At 48.5% G+C, this 18,500-nt stretch overlaps 1 protein-coding gene across 3 annotated transcripts in view; it reads left to right on the forward strand.

The window, feature by feature from the left end:
• The window catches only part of lrrc3ca (leucine rich repeat containing 3Ca), a 65,077-nt gene that overhangs the window by 29,773 nt on the left and 16,804 nt on the right, over positions 1-18,500 (forward strand). For 2 of the 3 annotated variants that reach the window (XM_072487393.1, XM_072487395.1), the window contains exon 2: positions 17,686-17,817. The exons of the other annotated variant lie outside the window; for it this stretch is intronic. The gene's annotated coding sequence lies outside the window, so the exon portion shown is untranslated. The remainder of the gene's footprint in view (positions 1-17,685; positions 17,818-18,500) is intronic. 3 annotated transcript variants of the gene reach the window in all.

An 18,500-nucleotide genomic window follows, 5' to 3' on the forward strand; every position in this document is an offset into this window, starting at 1 on the left:
TCACACTTCTGCTGTCAAACGTACTCAAAATTGATGGAATTTTGTTGGCTTGTTAAGGAAAGAAGGAAAAGAGAGAAATCTTTCATTACCACCATCTCAAAGTGTTTTAGAGCCGATGAAGTAATTTTGAAGTGTATAGTTACTGGTATAATGTAGGGAAAACGCCAATTTGCACACACGCTCCCACGAACAACAGTGTGACAATGACCACATAATCTGTTTTTGTGATGTTGATTGAGGGGTAAACATTGGCCAGGATATTGGAATAATTCCACTCACCATCTTCAGAATAGTGCAATAGCATCTTTTATGCCGACCAAAGAAGGCAGATGGGGCCTCAGACCTAAGTTTAACATCGCCTTTGAACGATTCCCTCAGCATTGCACTAGAGAAAAAGCATTGATGTTTTGGGCTCTCACAAGGGCAGCATGGTGGCACAGTGGTTAGCACTGCTGCCTCGCAGTGCCAGGGACCTGGATTCAATTCCAGCCTCAGGTGACTGCGGAGTTTGCACATTCTCCCTGGGTCTGAATGATTTTTTCCAGTTTCCTCCCACAATCCAAAGATGTGCCGGTTAGGTGGATTGGCCACGCTAAATTGCCCCTTAGTGTCCAAAGGTGGGGGTTTCTGGGTTGGGGCGGGGCTAGGCAGAGTGCTCTTTCAGAGGGTCTGTGCAGACTCGATGGGCCGAATGGCCTCCTTCTGCACTGTAGGGATTCTATGATTCTATGACAACCTTCACCCACAGAGACGAGAATGCCATTAACTGACCTGTGGCTGACACTCAAAGGTTTCTGCAGAATGAAATGAGGACAGGAGGCCTAAGGAGTGTTGCAATAAAAATTCAGATTGACATCCAATGAAGAACTGCGATCAGCATCACAAAGCATTATTATGCTTTGAAATTAAGCCAGATAAAATTACCATATGAGTGGCTAATGCATATTATAGAAATTTGGTGGCCATTATGTAGGTAATTGTAGTTATCAAGGGCAGTTGTGAATCAGTAGGCCATTGTGATGGCTTCTATAACACACAGGTGAGTTTGAGGATAGTGCTAGGGGATAATTTGGGTGTGGGGTGTAAAGTTTGGATGTAACATAATAGACAGTGGTAACGTTTCATTATTAAAACATCAAAAAGAGCAGTCTCCACATGGTTTGGCCTGTGTGCATCACTGGCTGGGGTTATAATCCAACCCTTGATTTCATAGAAGCATAGAATCCCTACAGTGCAGAAGGAGACCATTCAGCCCATCGAGTCTGCACCAAGCTTCCAAAAGAGCAACACATCCTCGCCGTATCACCGGAACCTCACCTAACCTTTGGACACGAAGGGGCAATTTAGCGTGGCCAATTCACCTAATCTGCACATCTTTGGACTGTGGGCGGAATCCGGAGCTCCCGGAGGGAATGGATATAGATATGGGGAGAAAGTGCAAACTCCACACAAACAGCTCCTCAAGGTCGGAATCAAACCCGGATCCCTGGCGCTGTGAGGTATCAGCGCTAACCACTGTGTCACTTTATTGCCCCTGACTTCTGGAAAGAATGATGTTGGTAAGACCCTTTCTGTACTGCTTGATATGGAACTTTGATGTTGATGGTTGGGAGAATCCATTGATCTTTTTTCCTGTTTTCAGAAGAATTGCAACCTTGGTTCCCAGAGTATACTCTAAAGGCAATGTTTTGTACAGTGCAGACGTGATATGCAGCAACAAGCTCAACTAAGAAAAAGAAGTGGCCTGGAAATGCATTCTGAATTCCATTCTGGTGCACAGTCTTTTATGGTTCTCCCCTCCAAAGAAATGTCCCATAAATCTGGTTTGGGGGGGGGGGGGGGGGGGGGGGGGGAACTATTTCCTTACCAGGAGCAGAGTAAGAGGGAATATCAAAAATCACCATTGAGATGCTCAGGGCAGCCGTACCCTGCTGTCTTCCGGTTATTGCCAGAGTTCGAGAAGGTGAAAACCAAGTCCCACGGTGCAGGAATGGAAGCCCCTAAATTGAAAGAAGAGAAATGATTATTCGACAATGAGTGAGGGAAGTGCAGCTTTTGAAAGTAAGGGGAATGGTTCCATCCTGCATTGGCGCTGCCAAACACTGTAATCACACATCAGCAGTCAGTCAGTAAGTACCATATTGCACCATTGTGTACATAGTCACATTGAACCATTTAACATGTGCTGGAGATGATAAGAACTCTGTGTTTACATGTACGCGCCTTAACTTGAACCTCAAAAGAGGATCTGTATTAGCATTTCCGTTCTCCACGCCAGCCATGCACCTGGTCTTTGATTAGCTTGCCTTGCGAGTGCCGAATTATTGACACCGATATGCTGTTGATTACTATCTGCTGAAAGCATTATTGAGACTATCCAATCTCACTTTGGAACTTTAAAATTGAGTTGGAATTGCATTTCTATTACACCTTTCATGTCAAGGCGCAAGTCAGGGGTGTAATGGTATACTCTCCACTTGCCTGCAGCTCCAACAACACTCACGACGTTTGACATCGTCTTGGGCAAAGCAACCAACTTGATTGGCACCCTGAAGTGTTGGGTGCTCTGCCACACAGATGAACCAACATGGTTGTGAATGGTACAACGCAGTTTTATTTCAAACATCTATTCACATTGGTAAACTGTTTACTGAGGTTCGATCATGACCCTTGATTCTGTGGACCTATTCCTAATTCTATCTTGTGGTGGCACTCAGCACATGGTGGGTGTCTGAGTGGCCTGCAATGAACTCTGTGCCCTGAGCCATCTCCTGCTCGAGTGCCCAGGAAGTGCCGTGTTCCCTGTTTTGTACTGTGTATGCTCTTGCCTGTGAATGGCTGTCGTGTTGTGTGTGTTGATTGGTCCGTTGATCTGTCCATCAGTATGTATGTATGTATGTGTTATGATGTGTACCTGAATATCATGACACACCCATTCCACAAATATTCACTCCCTCCACCATTGACAAACAGTAGCAGCCGTGTGTACCATCTACAAGATGCACTGCAGCAACTGATCAATATTCCTCAGGCAGCATCTTCCAAACTCACGACACGACCATCTAGGAGGACAAGGGCAGCAGAAACTTGGACACCATCACCCAGTGGATCCCCTCCATGTCACTCACCATCCAGACTTGGAAATATATCGCTTTCCTTCACTGTCTCTGGGTCTAAATGCTGGAAGTGCCTCCCTAACAACACTATTATTATCATAGAATTTACAGTGCAGAAGGAGGCCATTTGGCCCATCGAGACTTGGAAAGAGCACCCTACCCAAGGTCAACACCCCCACTTATCCCCATAACCCAATAACCCCACCCAACACTAAGGGCAATTTTGGACACTAAGAGCAATTTATCATGGCCAGTCCACCTAACCTGCACATCTTTGGACTGTGGGAGGAAACCGGAGCACCCGGAGGAAACCCACGCACACACGGGGAGGATGTGCAGACTCTGCACAGACAGTGACCCAAGCCGGAATCGAACCTGGGACCCTGGAGCTGTGAAGCAATTGTGCTATCCACAATGCTACCGTGCTGCCCTATGGGTTCCCGACTTGGGTCACTGTCTGTGCGGAGTCTGCACGTTCTCCCCGTGTCTGCGTGGGTTTCCTCCGGGTGCTCCGGTTTCCTCCCACAAGTCCCGAAAGACGTGCGTGCTGGGTGAATTGGACATTCTGAATTCTCCCTCCGTGTACCCGAACAGGCGCCGGAATGTGGCGACTAAGGGCTTTTCACAGTAACTTCATTGCAGTGTTAATGTAAGCCCACTTGTGACAGTAAAGATTATTATTAAACCCATGCCCCAGGGACTGCAGTGGTTCAAGAAAGCGGCTCACCACCAACTTCTCAAGGGAAAGTAGGGATTGGAAATGTTGCTGGCCTAGCCAGCGACTCCCACATTCTATAAATTAATTTTTTTAAATGACCTCAGGACATCCGAAAAGCCCTTCACAGCCAATTAAGTCCTTTTGAAGTGTAGTTAATGTTGGAATATAGTAATGGTGGCTAATCATTTGGGCATGAATATTGACCAAAACAAGAGGAAGAAATCCCTGTGTTCCTTGGAATATTGCCAAGGGACCTTGTACACCTCCCTGAAGGAGCAGGCAGAGCCTTGGTTTACTATTTCATTTGAAAAAACGTACCTCTAACAGTACTGCACTGGAAATGCCAGCCTACTTCTTGGGTGAGATTCACCTGGAAAGTTTAAGTGTGGTCCCTGGCGCGTTTGGCAGGATGGTTCGTGATGGCTGCGATGCCGAGATGGAGAATGCTATTCAACAACACTGAGCCGATTTTTGGGCCTTGGGAGTTTCTCCCCGTCGAGGCCACACTTCCAAATGTTTCCAACGCTGGGGAGCTGAACTTGCCAACAAGACCAGCTCCTCACAGATCGGGGCGCCATTTTGAAAGGCTGCCCCGATCTGCACACCCCACCCTTTTCCGGACCCCCCCTTCACCTCCCTGAATCTTTCTGTGACCCCTTCATACCCCCTCACCACCCCCTTCATGGGCATGGCCCCCCCAGGCCCCGGCTCTTGGCTCTGTCAACCTCGCATCTGGGCACCTGACAACCTGACACCCTGGTACTGCCAACTGGGAAATCTGCCAGTTTCAGGTTGGCACTGCCAAGGTAAACAGGTGACACTGCCAGGGTGCCAGGCTAGTGGTGCCAAGGGGAGTGCCTGGGTAAACTCGTGCCCTGTCCACGACCACCCATGGGGCTCTAATGGCTCTAAGGTGTCATCACCAATTTGTGCACCTCCCACGTTTTACCCATTGCGCCCAGCTCTATTCCGGATGTGATGTGATTGGTGAATGACGCACTCTGTGTTCATGTCGGTGGAGCGGGACTTAGACCCATAATCCTATGGCTTGGAGAGAATTCAATCAATGAACAGTTTGTATCCTCTCAACTCCCAGCCTCCCCAGCTCCACATATCTGCAATCCAGTCCAAAGCTAACTGCCTCAGGTTGTCAGAAATTACCTTAGACCCCATAGAATCACTACAGTGTAGAAGGAGGCCATTCAGCCCATCAAGTCTGCACCAACCCTCTGAAAGAGCACCCCATAACCTAACCTGCACATCTTTGGGCTGTGGGAGGAAACCCGAGCACCCGGAGGAAACCCACGCAGACACTGAGTGAACATGCAAACTCCACACAGCCAGTCACCCAAGGCCGGAATCAAACCTATGTCCCTGCCGCTGTGAGGCAGCAGTGCGAACCACTGTGCCACTGTTTGTCTTGCAGGCTCCTGTTTAAAACTGTTGGAACCTAGCTGAAGCTCTCTTTGAAATTTTTACAGGTGATTCCTGTCACACCGAGAGAGGCAAAGCTAATATTTACATTCTTAACAGTTCTGCCCAGGGGGAGTCATTGTGTTTATAGTATCAGATTGGAACAGCTGTTCACCCTTCAATACCACCATTTCAAAGCTAAATTCCACTTGCCTGCCACTCTGCAATGTGTACTTTCACTTGCTAATGTAAATGTGATTTCCCATTACATCAGATTCTTTCGTAGAGTCAACCAATTGTATGTATTCAGCAAGATGGTCTTTGTAAGGTTGCCAGTAAACCAGGATTGCCCTGGATTCTGCCCGAATGTAAGATTAATCTCCCAGACACTGCAGTAAGGAAGCCAAGAAAATAAAATCATGGAGCAATTTAAAAAAACTCTGCTTGTAAACGAAAGCATTCAAAGAAAATTGTTACCAGTTATAAAAATATGAATGACAGAAAAGGAAATTTAACTGACGATCAGTTGGATTATAAAGACTGCATTCACTTTACAATTGGTGTGGAAAGGCTAAATGTCACGTATATGGCTGGGCTGGGTAATAATAATAATCTTTATTAGTTTCACAAGTAGGGTTACATTAACACTGCAATGAAGTTACTGTGAAAATCCACTGCCTCCACACTCCGGCGCCTGTTTGGGTACACTGACGGAGAATTCAGAATGTCCAATTCACCTAACAAGCACGTCTTTCGGGACTTTGTGGGAGGAAACTGGAGCATCCGGAGGAAACCCACGCAGACACGGGGAGAACGTGCAGACTCCACACAGGCAGTGACCCTAGCCGGGAATCAAACCCGGGACCCTGGCTCTGTGAAGCAACAGTGTTAACCACTGTGCTACCGTGCTGCCGATTGACCAATGAGGGGCGTTTGTGGGGGCAGATGAAGGAAGACGTTCTACGTGATGACATCTCTTGGAAATATCCAAGTAGAGTTAACAATCTTAAGTCTTTGATTTGAGCCTTTCCGATAATTTTACTGTCCAATAAGGCTAAACATTATTTTTTTAAGCTTGCTTCAAAATAAATGAATGAACTGAGATCTATAACCAAATGAAACGTGGGAAAGATTAAAACTGAAAGGCAGTTTCTCTCTCTCTCTATGGTATCGTATCAGCCATCTCCTCATCATCTATGTTCAGGGAGTATTAGTTCCTGGAGGTATCCGATATGTCTACAGAAAAAATGCTCCATTAATCTAGGTGAACCCCGTTCAGTGACAGTGTCGTAAACTTTAGTCTGTTTTTACCTGATGCCACCTTGGTCTCTAATGACCCAAACCCTGTCCACCATCTACAAGGCACGAGTACGAAATGCCTTGGAATACTCTTTACTTGCATTGATAACTGCAGCTCCAACAATATGAAAGAGGTTTGACACCATACTGGACAAAGCAGTCCAATTGTTTGGGAACCCATCCTCAAACATTCCTTCCTTCCACCACCAGCGCACAGTAGCAACAGTGTGTACCGTCTGCAAGATGCACTGCAGGAACTGACCAAGGCATTTTAGGCAGCATCTTCTTAACCCATGACTGCTACTATCTAGAAGGACCAGGACAGCAGATTCCAGGGAACACCACCACCTTGAAGTTACCCTCCAAGTCCCTCACCATCCTGACTTGGAAATATATTGGCCTTCCTCCACTCTTGCTGGGTTATAATCCTGCAACTCCACCCTGAAAGGCACTGTGGATGTACCTGCATTGTAGGGACTGGAGTGTTTCAAGAAGGCAGGTAACTACCACCTTCTCAAAGGCAACTAGGGATGGGAAATAAACCAAAGAGAAAATGCTGGAAAATCTCAGCAGATCTGGCAGCATCTGTAGGGAGAGAAAAGAGCGAATGTTTTGAGTCCAGATGACCGTTTGTCAAAGCTATAAGACAGAGAAAGTGGGAAATATTTATACTGTGGAGTGAGAATGAAAGATGAGTCATAGCCACAGAAACCTAGGGAAACCGGGTGCTAATGGCCACAGAAACCAGGGGGAAAGAGTGCTAATGGCAGTCCCCAGAGAGGATAAAAGATGTGAAAGGTCAAACAGCAGAGAAACTAACATCAGAGGGTAAACTGTGACAGATGTAGATGTGGGGGGAGGGTATGGGGGAAGCAAAGGGGAGACATGGTAAGGAAAGGTTGATAAGATGGGGGGGGGGGGGGGTTAAATATATATAAAGAAAGACAAGAAATAAATAAATGGTAAAAGACAATTAAAACAAAATGGGATGAAAACAAATGGGTCGGGGTGGGGTAGAAATAATCATCTGGGCAGCACGGTAGCACAAGTGGATAGCACTGTGGCTTTACAGCGCCAGGGTCCCAGGTTCAATTCCCTGCTGGGTCACTGTCTGTGCGGAGTCTGCACTTTCTCCCCGTATCTGCGTGGGTTTCCTCCGGGTGCTCCGGTTTCCTCCCACAGTCCAAAGATGTGCAGATTCGGTGGATTGGTCATGATAAATTGCCCTTAGTGACCAAAAAGTTTAGCAGGGGTTACTGGAGTATGGGGATAGGGTGGAAGTGAGAGCTTAATGTGGGTCGGTGCAGATTCGATGGGCCGAATGGCCTCCTTCTGCACTGTATGTTCTATGTCTATGTTCTATCTGAAGTTGTTGAATTCAATGTTGAGACCAGAAGGCTGTTGCGTGCCTAACCGGAAGATGAGATGTTGTTCCTCCAGTTTGCGTTGAGCTTCACTGGAACATTGCAGCAGGCCAAGAACAGACATGTGGGCATGGGAGCAGGGTCTTGTGTTAAAATGGCAAGCAACGGGAAGGTCAGGGTCCTGAATGCGCACAGACCGAAGGTGCTCAGCAAAGCGATCACCCAGTCTGCGTTTGGTCTCTCCGATATAGAGGAGCCCACATTGGGAGCAGCGAATGCAATAGACCAGATTGAAAGAGGTGCAAGTGAAACGCTGCTTAACCTGGAATTAGTGTTTGGGGCCAGGGATGTTTAGCATGGAAGAGGTAAAGGGGCAGGTGTTACACCTTCTGCGATTGCATGGGAAGGTGGCATGGGTGATGGGAGAGGTGTTAAGTATGGTGGAGGAGTGGACTAATTATCTGGAGTTGGCGAAAATGGCGGAGGATTATGCTTTGCATACGGAGGCTGGTGGGGTGAAATGTGAGAACGAGGGGGGCTCTATCCTTGTTCTGGGAGGGAGGGGAGGGGGCGAGGGTAGTGACGAGGGAGATGGACCGCACACTGTTGAGGGCCCTTTCCACAACTGTAGGTGGGAAATCACAGTTGAGAAAGAAGGAACACATTTTCGAAGCACCATTTTGGAAAGTGGCATCATCGGAACAAATGCGAGGGAGGCTAAGGAGCTGAGAGAAAGGGATGGAGTCCTTACAGGGTGTAGGGTGCGAAGGGGTGTAGTCCTGTAGGTGGGAAATAAATACTCGCCTAGCCAGCGACGCTCATATCCTGAAACTTGATTTTTTTCTAAATAGCTACTTTGTTCTACAGCTTCGACATTTCTCTAACTGTTTTTGTACCTACCCTTTCCTGAACACCCCCTCCCCCCCCCCCCCACCCTTTCCTGAACATCCCCCCCCCCCCCTGCATCCCACCCTCCCACATTTATGAAATAAATGATCCAAAAGCAAAAATGTATGTACAGTGGGAATTCAGTCTATGAACTGAAATGTGCCCGGGCAGTGCTTGTCACGAAATTGAAACTACCAGCTGAATAGAAGAAAAGAAAATTGTGAAAAGCCTGTCTTGGTGGGCGTGTAACTAACCTATTCCAATTGATATTAAATCTATCCTAATCGAAGCGATCTGAAACTGAGATACAGCCTTCTCACACTGGCAGTTTTCTCGTGTGAAAGCAGATTTTAGTTCCTCTAATGTTGCAAGACCATGATGTTTTCTTTTGAGGCCAAGAGTAATTTTACAACAATAGGCTTCACTTAGTTCGTCAGCAGAAGTGATTGCTTTAGAAGCAGGTGTGGTTTCTCTCATAATGCACTGGACAAGAAAACAATTTGAGCAAAGCACGGGGCAGCACGGTAGCATTGTGGATAGCACAATTGCTTCACAGCTCCAGGGTCCCAGGTTCGATTCCGGCTTGGGTCACTGTCTGTGCGGAGTCTGCACATCCTCCCCGTGTGTGCGTGGGTTTCCTCCGGGTGCTCCGGTTTCCTCCCACAGTCCAACGATGTGCAGGTGGATTGCCCTTAGTGTCCAAAATTGCACTTAGTGTTGTGTGGGGTTACTGGGTTATGGGGATAGGGTGGAGGTGTTGACCTTGGGTAGAGTGCTCTTTCCAAGAGCCGGTGCAGACTCGATGGGCCGAATGGCCTCCTTCTGCACTGTAAATTCTATGAAAGCATGTGTATGAACATGTGGATTGAAGTGGGTAAAATACTGTTATTTTGTGGGAATTTGTGCCAAACGCCAGCACCTATTATTTGTGGGTCGAGCAAAGCATTCAAGGACTGTCTGAAGGAGGCAGTCAGCAATAGCAGACAAACGGCTGTCAGCAAAGACACCAGCCCATGATCGATAGGACATTAGAAAGGAGGCGGAGAGAGTTACTACTGTCTGGTGTGACCATGGCTAGCTTATTTCCTTGTAGCAATTGGATGAGTGCTTTGCTTTTTACAGATTGACAAACGGGCTGTTTGTGTGGAACAATTTTGTATTTACAGATGCTAGGTAATGGAGATGGCAATTCTGCGAGAATATGATTTGACTGTAACGCATCCATCTTCTGCACATCTGACGGGGCTTGCATCAATTCAGTAATGCATCAATTTATTTTAAAAAGTAGACATTTGACTGGTACCTTAAGGCCACTATTGATGGCAGGAAGATCTCTCGAGTGGTGTGTTTAAATGGCATAAGCCAGAGAGCAGAGCAAAAGCCTTTTGCACATCATCAGAACATTGTGCTTGTTTTATTATGCTCTTGTCGTAGCATAAGCTGCTTCCTTGATGTGCACTTTGAAAAAGGAAGGTTCAGACTTGGAGATAGCTTTAACACGTTTATTAAACTATTAACAATTCTCTTACTTGGATTTGACGCTACTATTAATCCTGCTATAGCTACTCAGACTGATGAACCAGTCTGCTACAATCCACATGGTGGGAGTGATGTCCAATCAACCCTGTGTCTGTACTCACTGAGAGTCTCCACTGGAAAGAGGAGGATCATCTGTGCAGTGTCCTTATATATGGGTTGGTGTAATGCCCTCCTGTGGTAGTGTCACCTCTGTGTGTATCGTGACTGCCCATTGGCCATGTCCTATCTTACTGACCTATTGATTGACTGTCTGTGTGTCATGTCTCTGGTGTTCCCTCTAGTGTCTAGCTAGGTGTAGTGTATGTACATTAACCCTTTGTGTATTTACAGTGATGTATATCACCACAGTGCTCAGAAATAATGGTCCCTGGGACAACAGAAACATGACTAGGAAGGTGCCAAGCCAATAGGACTGTACAAATTCCTTTGCAAAAAATGTTTTGGTGGATTCATCTTTTGCAATTTGAGCACGGGCGAGATAATCAGGAATGGTTTGTACAGTACAGTTGTCCTTCAATAAGTTAAAGCACAGAGAGTAGAACTGATCTTGGAGAATCCCTCTATGTAAAAGGTAAAGTTGCCATAGTCCCAGATGACCATAGGCTGCTTTTCCCTTTTGAGGGGGAGAGCTGACTGGTGGTGGGTTTAACCTGAGGATCACCACAACTCAGGCAAGGGGCAAGATTGAGAAGGCGGGGCCTTCCCGCTATGAGAGAATGGGCTAAAAGCATAAAGGGCCATTTAGCTCTGCAAACCCATTGATTTTCACTGAAATCAAACCTCACTCATATACCTCGTCAATACAAACCCCCAATTCCTCCACACGTCAAAAAAATGTAGCTTTGCCTCTTAAACCTTTCTGTACTCTTTGTTTCAGTGGCCATTCTAGGAAACTTCTTGAGTAAATCTTTGGCCAGAATTTCCACTCAGACAGAGAGTTCATCTCCGTCTTTGCCAAAATGGTGGCACAGTTACAAATCTGGAAGTCCTGCCCCAGAACCCGGCCTCCACCATTTTCGAAGTTCTGAATTTGACCGGTGGGATGTACAAAAAATGACTTGTACACTTTAGACCAGGTAGGAGAAGATCTAAGATTGTTAGAATTCTTTGAACAGATTGAGTACCCTTTTGGATATGGTCGCAGGACATCTTTGGAAGAGCTCAGATATCCTTTCGGTTTGTTAAAAGTAGACATGATTCTGCGTAAAATGTGCATAAACTCATTGGAAATGTCAAGTTCATTAAAACTGTTAAGAGAACCGTCAGGGCATTTAAATGTCCGACCCTTTAAATATTAGAAAAATATGTCTGCTATGTTAAAAGTCAGCACTTGCTAGTTCACTCTGTGTGGACATAAGCCTGAGGGCTATCATAACAGGATTAGTGCTGCAAGACTGATTTAATAACCTAGCCCAGTGGGGTCCTTGTCAGTTTGATTAACAGCTTCAAGTGGTGATAAATTCTTTGAAGTGGGACTAAGAATACAAATTCTTGTTTACATTAGCGATTAAAGAAAGGTAAATGGAGTGAAAGTTTTTTTGAATCAACAAATGATTTATTTTGTAATAGTGAATTAATCAGCGGACAGTTAAGAACCTTATTGAATCCCAGCATGGGTCCTGAAGTCTTCTCATGGTGGATCTGGGATGAGTTGGCGTGGTAGGGGTAAGGGTAAAGGGTGGGGGGGGGGGGGGTGTAGGACCATGGGTTGGGAATAAGTTGTAATAGGAGCTATAAAAGGGCATGGTGGATGGGTAGAGGAATGTAGGTAGGCGTGTAGGGTTTGAGAGGCCATGGAGGGTGGGTCAAGGGCCAGGAGCTGTCATGGATAAGGCATTGAGAATCAATGAAGTGTGAGGGCCGGAGAGCTTATTTGAAAAAATTCAACTTCTCATTTCTTCGACAAAGTGCTGGAGCCCTGGTGTCAGCTATCGGCCCAGCCCGCCTTCTCACCCAGCCGCCTCCAAACACTTTCCAGGATTGCCTGCAATGGCTTCCGTTTTAGCCTGCCCCCGCCCCACTCCCCTGCCCCAGCCAGAAAATCAGAATTTATCAGGCATTTTTCCCAGACTGGGTGTGCAGAGCTAGGAATTGTCCTGACTCTATGGACGGGATTCTCTGAAAATGGGGCTATGTCCCCACGCTGGCGGGAAAACCGGCGTCAACGACTCCGGCATCAACGGCCCCCCAAAGTGAGGAATTCTCACCTTTCTAGGGGGCTAGGTTGCCGCCGGAGTCGTCCCCGCTGCTCCAGCCAGTGCCGAAGGGCCGGCACGAGTTTGCGCATGCGCGGAATGGCCGGCGTAAACTCACGCATGCATGGACCGACCGGCGTATTTCCGCAAATGCGCGCGGGTTCTCTTCTCCGCGCCGGCCCTCGGACAATGTGGCGGAGCCCTAAAGGGGCCCGGCGCGGAGGAAAGAAGGCCCTCACGGAACCAGCCTGCCGCAGGATCGGTAGGCCCCGATCGCAGGCCAGGCCACCATGGGGCCCCGCCCAGGGTCGGATCCCCCCGCACCACCCCCGAGGACCGCCCCCGCATACTTACCTGCCAGGTCTCGCCGTGCGTGAGGTGAGTAATTCACGGCGGCGGGACTGGGCAAAACTGGACAGCCACTCGGCCTATCGGGGCTCGGAGAATCGCCGGGGGGGGTGCACTGTCAACGGCCCCCGACCGGCGTGGCAGGAATCCCGCCGGCCCCCGAAAAATGGCGCCGGAGAATAGGGCAGGGGCAGCGGGGTGGGATTTGCGCCTCCCCCTGTGGATTCTCCGACCCGGCGCAGGGACGGAAAATCTCGGCCTATGTTCCTGACCATAAGCGAAAATGTGGGCCTTTATATTTTTGGAAAGAAGTTCTACCCTTCTTATTCCCAATTTGTAAAACTTGTGAGATTGGGTCAATTGAAATGTTCAAGACTGAGGTCAATAATGTTCTGTTAGCCAAGGGCATCATGGGATATGGAGCAAAGAACGTGTGAATGGCGCTAAAGCACCGATCCACCAAGATCAAATTGAACAGTAGAACAGACTTGAGGAGCTGAATGTTCTGTTCCTTAATTCCCCTGACTATTCCACCTCCTTGCAGTAAGCAATGATTTGCCTGCATCTGCGCTTGTTGATGAATCAAGTGGCACCTTTTGATTCTGTGTTTTCTTACATTCTTCAGAGTAATCAGTCTGTGTTGAAATTAATTTGGAGGTGTTTGCTTGCTAAATATTTTCAACTTCAGTCCCAAGTTGCAATGAATGAAGAATTGAAAAAAAAAATACTGGCTGTTTACTAACTTCTTCCTGGCCTCTCCGAAACATCTGAAAGCATGCGGTGTACAACAATGAACTGTTGTACAGGCAAGCACAAGCAGCCTTTTTACACGCAGACCTGTCCCATATGAACGAGAGAGGGGCAAAAAAGCAAAATATTGCAGATGCCGGAAATCTGAAATGAAAACCAATAGGACTGGAAAGAATTCAGCAGGTCTGGCAGTATATGTGACTGAAATAGGGGCAGCACAGTGGCACAGTGGTTAGCACTGCTGTCTCACGGCGCCGAGGTCCCAGGTTCGATCCCGGTTCTGGGTCACTGTCTGTGTGGAGTTTGCACATTCTCCCCGTGTTTGCGTGGGTTTCGCCCCCACAACCCAAAGATGTGCAGGCTAGGTGGATTGGCCACGCTAAATTGCCCCTTAATTGGAAAAAATTAATCGGGTACTGTAAATTTATTTTAAAAATATGTGAATGAAATTGACTGAAGAATAATAGTTCCACTTGCCGTTAACTTTTGTTAACTCTATTTTTCTCTCCAAGGCTGGTGCCCGACCTGCTGAATATTTCCAGCATTTTCAGTTTGTATTCGCGACGAAGTGGACTGGATTCTCCGGTCCCCCAGCTGCGCGTTTCCAGCGGCGCGCCCTTCCCTGGCGACGGAATTCTCTACTCATGCCGCTTGTCAATTTGATTTCGCATTGAAGCCCCCCCCCCCCCCACACCGCTGGGGAACCCACGGGCGGAGGCGCGCTGCCAGTGGGAAAAGAGAATCCCAAAGGCTGGAGAATTCCGGCCATTACTTGTCACTGTTTTGAGGCTCAAGACCTACATGGTTGATCCTTCATCCTTTCCTTCTGATGAGGGATTAGTCTTGCCCCCCCCCCCTCCCCCCCCCACCCCTCACCCCCAGCAGAATTGTGTATGGAGGTGGAAGTGGCGGAGCGGTATTGTCGCTGGACCAGTAATCCGGAGACCCAGGGTAATGCTCTGGGGACCTGGGTTCGAATCCCACCATGGCAGATGGTGGAATTGAAGTCAATAAAAAAATCTGGAATTTATAGTCTAATGGTGACCATTGTCAATTGTCGTAAAAACCCATCCGGTTCACTAATGTCCTTTAGCGAAGGAAATCTGCCGTCCTCACCTGGCCTGGCCTACACGTGACTCCAGGCCCACTTTAGGTGCCCTCCGGGATGGGCAACGAATGCTGGGCCAGCCAGCGATGCCCACATCCCATGAATAAAGAATGCTGCTCGTGAGCTAAGTGAAACTGTTGAGGAGTCATGGTGGAGTCACATGATATAACTAGATTATGGTGGATCTCGGTTCCCCCACAATGAGTAATGGATCGCTCAGAGAAAGTAGCAAGACTATGATGGCCCATGAGGGCCCATGGCATTTAATGTGGCACGGGTGAACCTAAAGGACTCTGCTGTTCCATCAAGTCTGGCCCAAAGTCTTGATGCTTGGAAAATCACAACTAGACCCAGCCTACATCCTTTCCAGGGAGGTGCGTTCACAATGCAGCCAAACAGGTTGAGTGACAGCCTGTAAATCCTTCCAACACATGTGGTAAAAGTGGGAGAGAATCTTGGGATGCTTCAACCTTCACTACCCAATGTAATGTTCTTGTCGGATGGCCTGATTTATTACAAGAACACTTGTAGTTAAAGTCATAAATGATTTATGAACATTAACTGGGGGTAAACTATATAACAAGGCAACAGGGGAACAATGGCAAATAATGCACATGCAATCTCCCTCTTTTACTTCCTCCAGCCAGTGTCTGGTCAGCTGACTTTACATTCACTTATTTACAAGTGAGACTCCTAGTGGTCAGTTTGTGAATTACAACATAACCATGATATCACAACACCCAAAGCTCCAGACCACGACATACATCATCATAGATCATAGAATTTACAGTGCAGAAGGAGGCCATTCGGCCCATCGAGTCTGCACCAGCTCTTGGAAAGAGCACCCTACCCAAACCCACACCTCCACCCTATCCCCATAACCCAGCAACCCCACCCGACACTAAGGGCAATTTAGCATGGCCAATCCACCTAACCTGCACATCTTTGGACTGTGGGAGGAAACCGGAGCACCCGGAGGAAACCCACGCACACAAGGGGAGAACGTGCAGACTCCGCACAGACAGTGAACCCAGCCGGGAATCGAACCTGGGACCCTGGAGCTGTGAAGCAATTGTGCTAACCACTGTGCTACCGTGCTGCCTTATGTACATGCATGTTGCCACAACAACCCAGACTACCCGAGTGAACTGTAACACACCATCATCACCACCACTTCCATTTTCCCCCTGCAGGTATTGGGTGAAATCTTCCCATTGTCTTTGCAGAGTGTGGAACAGGCGGCCCTAATACAAAAATGTTAAAAACAGAACCGCCCCACCGAACACCACTGGACCCTCTCCCTAATGGAACACCCAACCACGCAACTACTTGGGGGCAGTGAGTGATGGGGACCTATTGTAATTCATGTTAGTGTGCAGGCCCGACAATTACATTTCAATTTTATTCCAATGGCGATCCCGACGTTATGTGTCATGATTCCCGTTACATCATTGGCGGAAGGACGGCGACAATCGCTATAGGAAATCACGCTGGCATAATGAATGAAATGAATGAAATGAAAATTGCTCATTGTCACAAGTAGGCTTCAAATTAAGTTACTGTGAAAAGCCCCTAGTCGCCACATTCCAGCGCCTGTTTGGGAAGGCTGGTATGGGAATTGAACCGTGCTGCTGGCCTGCCTTGGTCTGCTTTCAAAGCCAGCAATTTAGCCCAGTGTGCTAAACCAGCCCCAGTAAAATTGTGTCTTAGGCCTCCTGCAGGAATTTCCATTCCCGCCATCCAACCTACCAGCCATAAATGGGGCCGGGATTCTCCGAGCCTCCACGCCGAAATTGAGCTCGGCGCAGGGGCGGAGAATGGGGCATCAGACCCACGATTGGATCCGACACCTGCCTGCGATTCTCCACAGACCGGAGAATCGCCGGCAGTCGCGCGCGCGCGGTCGACACGGCGCCGGTCGGGGGCCATTGAAAGAGGCCCCCGCGGCGATTCTCAGCCGGGAGCTGGCCGAGTTCCCGCCGGCATGGTTCTAACATGGTTCCACCCGGCGGGCACTCTGAGTGGCGGCTGCTGTGGCCGCACTGGTGGGGGGGCAGGGGGGGGGGATCCGTCACCGGGGGGGGTCCTCCAGGACGGCCAGGGTTCCGATTGGGGACCACCAATCGGCGGGTGCGCGCGATCTGGGGGGGGGGGGCCTATTTTGTGGGGTCGGCTGGCTGTGTGGGGTCCACCATGTTGTGCGGGGCCGCCGCTGCAGATGGCGGCCGCACGCACGCGCGGACCCGCGACCGGAAGTGAAGGGCCCCGTATCGGCAGACGGAGCAGTGCGGAGCACTCCGGCACCCTGCTGGCCCCCTTCAGTGAATCGCTGGGCCAAGGGGCCCGTTGACGCCGGCGTGAAATGCTCCGGTGTTTACGCCGGCGTCAACGCTTAGCCGCCGTTTCGGAGAATCCCGGCCCAGGAATGGAATATCGGGCGTGGGGGAAGAAATTGGGAGGAAACAGAGCCACATCTTGGTTGGTTGGGTTTTGTTGGGCTGGGGGGGGGGGGACCGGTCTTGGAGCACTTGTCGTGGGTTGTTTGAAACCCTCTTGTTCCTCAGTTTGTTCACTTGGTGTTGACTCATCGATGAAAAATAAGAACAATGGCAATGGCATTCACTGGAGGCCAATATGTCATCGTCTAAATTGCCACCCACAGAATTAACAATGTTTTTCCTGAAATATACACACAGTGGAACAATACTGTGGAAAACTTATGTTTGTAGCGAACGACGCAAATCAGAAGTTAGTTAGCTTCAGTGAAGTTTCTGAATAGCTTGTGCTGTCTCATATTATTCTAACTTGATAAACATACAGACTGTGCTGCATTTTTACGAGTACAAGATAAATTAAGGATCCTCCAGTGGCCTGCAGTTTGTAGTAATGCCCAATGCCTTATGCTCTGTATGTCATTGCACATTTCCAATTATTACTTTAACCTCAGGATCCGCCGTTTGCCTTCAGTTTACAAGACAACAGCGCAGATCCATGGCAAAACGAAATAAGGAGACAAAGGAAGGAAGCTTTTGCTTGACAATCATCACAGTCCCAGGACACGACTGCAGGTTTTCCTCAGGTAAGTGTTTGCAGCTCAACCATCCTTAGCTGCTTCTTCAATATCCTGCCTTCGGGAGCCCTGACCCAATAAGGAAAGTGGGGCGGGCCCCTGTGCCTGGAGGTACTTTAGCACTGAACGACCTACAGGCCCACTGTCAGATGGTGTAGACACTTTAAAGAGCGGCCACCTCAAGATGAAATCCCCCCCCCCCCCCCCCCCCCCAATCCCCCGCCAACCCCTCCCCCCGTAGGACAGCCCATGACTGGAACCATGCTCATGACACTCTTGAATTAACTTTAATGACACAGTGATGGCCCCCAGTCTGCTTATTTTATCTCGCGATTGGATAGTCCCCCCCCCCCTTTAGCAGGGGGCCTGTATGCCAACTGGAAAACTCCAGTTAGCATTGGTACAGTGGCATTAATGAGCCCCTCGGGATGCCTGATTAGCTCCACCTGCTGCTTGATCAACCCAGCGCGTGTGCAGCGGATATTCTGGCTGGTGGCAGACTGGGGGGGCCTTGCCCCCTGCTCACAGCCCTTTGAAAATTCGGCCTCACAAACTCAGATATCATACGCCCTCCCTGCATCACCAAAACGTTTGCAAAAGATAGCGAACAAAAGATTGTGTTGCCAATGTTTGGTTTCTGATGGCATTGCAACAAACTTTCTTCGGCAGACACATTCTGTGGACCATTTCGA

This window comes from Scyliorhinus torazame, chromosome 21, assembly GCF_047496885.1.
Source record: "Scyliorhinus torazame isolate Kashiwa2021f chromosome 21, sScyTor2.1, whole genome shotgun sequence".
NCBI classification, from domain to species: domain Eukaryota; kingdom Metazoa; phylum Chordata; class Chondrichthyes; order Carcharhiniformes; family Scyliorhinidae; genus Scyliorhinus; species Scyliorhinus torazame.